This window comes from Hordeum vulgare, chromosome 5H (genome assembly GCF_904849725.1).
Source record: "Hordeum vulgare subsp. vulgare chromosome 5H, MorexV3_pseudomolecules_assembly, whole genome shotgun sequence".
Classification (NCBI taxonomy): Eukaryota; Viridiplantae; Streptophyta; class Magnoliopsida; order Poales; family Poaceae; genus Hordeum; species Hordeum vulgare.
The window spans coordinates 137,626,783-137,631,247 of NC_058522.1; the positions used below are offsets into that span (position 1 = coordinate 137,626,783).

A 4,465-nucleotide genomic window follows, 5' to 3' on the forward strand; every position below is an offset into this window, starting at 1 on the left:
TCCGTCTTTGAGAAGATGGCGAAATAAGACAGACGACAAAAGTTACAAAAAATAGAAGGCAAAAAACAATACACATCAAAGACTAGTTTGTCGTCAACTAGTTGTGTAGATGACGGCAAATATCACATCTTTATCATCTTCTTTTGCGATGGCTGACAACAAAAGGCTATCGACCGATCCATCTAACGAGACTAAACAGGTTTATACTTTGTCGTCTTGCGTATTGACCAGGTGACAGCAAAAATTGCGGCTTTGCCGTCTACCTTGCAGCACCCATGACGGCAAAGAATTTAAAAAATAAGAAAAGAAAACTCCCAGCCACACCACCACCCAAAACACATTTCCCTGCCCCTCTCTCTCACACGAGCTCCCCTCGCTCTGGATAGGATAGCTTGAGTTCCCACTGCCGCTCTCCCAGACGCCACCGCCGCCCTCCCCGATCGCCATCGCCGCCCTCCCCGATCACCGTGACATGACCATAGGATAGGCTATCCCGCCACCTCGGTCCCGCCCCACCGCGAGCGAGGAGACCAACGGGTTCGTGCCTCCCTGCCGGTCGCCGCCCACCGCCCCAAGGATCGAGGCCGGTCGCACCCGTCCCTATCGGTCGCTGCTCCGCTAGGTCGTCCGTTCCCCTCGACCCCAAGCTCTGCCCCCGTCCACCAGGTAGACGACTTATCCGAAAAATTGTGTTCCATGTCCATCAAAACTACTATTAGCATGTTTCTTGTTTCAATTGTAAAGCATACGATTTGCTAAATCAATTTTCTATATGTGTTCTTTCGCATATATCTGTACCATATGAGCTGTCTAATGCTACTTCATACAGAGTTTGCTTCCTCTCTACATCATGAGGGTTTTTGTTTATCGGGGAGCATCAAGAGTAAGTTAAGAAACATCAAATGAGAAAAAGAAAAATATTTAAGAGAACGAATCCCTATCTTGACAGTATTCATGTGCTGGTGAATAGTAATTAATTTGAAACAACTTGAGATAATTAGGACATTGCACATTGAAACAATATGCAACATAATAATCAAGTGCTGGCAAATCAAGACTTTCGCCAACAAACGTGTATGAAAATCGAATCATTTGTAACAAGTAGAAAGCTGAAGACTACAAAAAATTAAAGTGAAAAACAAAACTGAATTTTACCTATCTCTACTATTAAAGGAGGATCTGCCGTCGTGATGGTTAGACCTCCTTCGATCTTCCCCTCTTAACGCTATCCTCCCACCCACATCCTCCTGCGAATTTTTTTCAACCCTCCAAAAACCAATCGGTTCAATAAAAAAGCAACCGGTTCAATAAAAAGCCCCTCTACAGGAAAGTCACGACCCACGCATGCACGTTCCCATCTCCAACCGTCGCTCGATCGAGAGGAAAACCTATCACGACAATATCCCTTGTGTGATCTCCACCTCCGCTCTCTTCTCCCTGAGAAACCCTATTCCAACAAAGGGCGCGGATCCACCAGGCCGAAAGGAGGCGATGCAGCAGGAGGACTCCGATCTGATCTGATGGTTGATTACCCATCATGATGCAGCAAGAGGGCTCCGATGTGATCATATGGTGCCTTACCCATCATGATGTAGTAGGAGGGCTTTGATCTGATCTGGTTGTGCCTTACCCGATGTCAATGTCAGCGAGTGGCGCGTAGTTTACGTTCCAGTTTGTCAAGTGGCTCATCGCCAAGAGAAGAAGCGGTTGTCGGTCCAAGCCACAGTGAGGGTGGTGCTGGATGCGTCCTCCCTCACTTGGACGTGATCGTAGGCCTGGCCGGCATCTCGACTTCAACAACTTGCCCTCACGCTCATGTCCTCCATCTCTTCGGGCACATGTACAGTCTTACACTCGCCCTCGCTCCCCTCTACTATTTGGATTGCTCGGGAAACTATTGTCCCCACAACCTGTAGATGAGATCACGTGCTAATGGCTTTCGAGTCGAGATGCACCTCTATTAAAAGATGACCACCCTCTGCAAACTTGCATCCACATGCACAAGCCCTCCGAGGGACATTACAGAGGTCAACTCTACCTGTATATGCAAGATTCAACATCAAATCATTGTGGAGTGTGCGTGCAGGGTGGCCATTGTTGCTAAAATTTGCAATATCTCACTTTTTGAATATTAATATTGATCTTGTCAATTCATAATACCATATATCAAATGATGCCTTCATATTTTAGACTTTACTGAGATTTGCTTCGATGCTTTTGTCTAAAAAGCATTATGTTCAATGGATTATTTGCGAAACTTAAGTCAGAATACTGGCTTGGAACACTTCATCATGGGAAGTTCTTATTTATCTTTACCTATATTTATTGGATTATGTTCCATTGGCTGGTGAGATTCTCATCTTGAAAGCTTGGTTCTATTTTTTATGACCACTTCTCCTTGCTATGTTCATATTTTAACATTAAATTTGTTGTAGTAAAATTACATGGTGTCTAAACATTTTGATTCATAATACCAATGTGCTACACCATCGGGTTTATTAGAAATCCTAAAGAATTTCTAACCAGGATTGTTTCTTATTGTGACTAAAGACGACGCATGCGTTTTCTTGTTTGGAAGGATACCAACAATTCGATTCAACAGTCAAATTTATTGCTTCTTTACTTGTGGAATCAAGTTAGATACATCTGCTTCTTACAATTTACGACACCCCCCTCCAATAAGAGATTCTTTCCTTCATTGGGTGAGTACTGTTTGTTCACATTTTGTGCCTCATCGTCGTAGCATCTGGTTTCAAAAATGAATTACTACTTGCGAAGATATGACTTTTCGAATGTGATATGACCTTCTGAATGTCTCTCATTGCTCAATCTATGATGTGTAAATCGGTGACGCCCCATTTGTGTTGTTGAAAATGGCAACCTTTTAATTTTACAATCATGCAGCTGCCTATATAAATATTAAGGGTGCCCTAAATGTTGAGGTTCTAATGTAGCCTAACTAACATTACCATCATTCAGACTAAGTATTGTAATAGGTACTGATACATCAAACATAAGAATAGCCAGATCATATATATTTTTTCTCCATTTCTCCTATTGTTATTTACACATCTCGGCAATTGGTGGTTTGGTGGATCTCAAAGTTTTACCTTGTTGCTGAGATATATTCTTCAGTGATAATTATATCTTGTCTGCAGAGGTCGGGTTCTTATTCAAATCCAAGCAATGGTTGCTGCCCTCTGAGCAGGTGAACATAGAGGCGCACCTAAGCCTGAGTCTGACAAGAAGATCATCAACGCTCAACATATTTGAGTCGGTCATTCTCTATGTGTCCAATGGTCAGCCAACCAGCTGCAGGCAATGCGCCGATTTCAGCTGCTGTGAGATACTAATATTCTTACATTGCAGTTTCAGAATTGTTTTACTTGTTATCATACAATATACAAATTTCTTTTGAGGAAAATTGGTTTCTATTGGGGGATTTCAACTTTATTAGATCCCAAGACAATAGATATCTGCGACAAGGAGATATGAATGATATTTTCATTTTTAATGAGATTATTTGGCATTTGGGTTTAGTTGAATTACCAAGTAAAGGCAGGTCATATACTTGGTCCAATATGCAAGATAATCCTTTGCTCGAACAAATGGATTGGTTTTTTACATACACCAACTGGGTCACCTCCTATCCTCTCACTGAAGTTCTACCTGTCGCTAGGACTGCCTCTGATCATGTCGCTTATGTGGTAGTGATCACAACTTCAATTCCTAAAACTAATATTTTTAGGTTTTAAAACTTTTGGACTAAAGTGGAGGGATTCTTGGAATGTGTAGCTAATTCTTGGAATAAGCCTTCTCACAAGGCCCAACCTGCACCAGTGTTGGCACATAAATTTAAAAACCTGAGATATGACTTGAATTGATGGAAGTTGGGAATTTCCAAGACGAAAATTGTCGTAGAGAAATGCAATAAGGTGATTGAATAGATTGACAGGATGGAATAATTTAGGTCCCTTTTCAGGCACGAATTCAATTTCAGAAAGATTGTAAAATCATATTTGGAGCATTTGTTGCACCTGCAATACTTATACTGGAAAAAGTGATGTACTATTCGATCCATTAAGGTGGGGGAAGAGAACACAAAGTTCTTCCATGCCATGCCTCTGAGAGGCATCGAAGAAACTCAATTGCAGATTTTACATTGGATGATGGTACACTGATCTCTAAGCATAGCCAAATGAAAGGAATTTTATGGTCTTCCTATAAGGTACGCATGGGAACTACTAAAGGAATTGTTATGGGCTTTGATCTGCCCAATCTGATCCAACCTGTTTAGGAGCTGGATGTGCTGACAGAACACTTTACTCGGGAGGAAATGGATCAGGTGGTTAAGTGTATGCCTATTGATAAAGCACTAGCTTCGGATGGTTTCAATGGGTTGTTTCTCAAGAAATGTTGGCACGTAGTGCGTCAGGAATTCTATAACCTTGCCAATCACTTTTTT

At 41.9% G+C, this 4,465-nt stretch overlaps 1 long non-coding RNA gene across 1 annotated transcript; it reads left to right on the forward strand.

Annotated features, from left to right (window-relative positions):
• The first annotated feature begins 320 nt into the window (after positions 1 to 320).
• On the forward strand, positions 321 to 3,424 carry LOC123398325. The gene is made up of 2 exons (XR_006610138.1): positions 321 to 666; positions 3,159 to 3,424. It is a non-coding gene; the product is annotated as an uncharacterized LOC123398325 (long non-coding RNA).
• Positions 3,425 to 4,465: the final 1,041 nt, after the last annotated feature.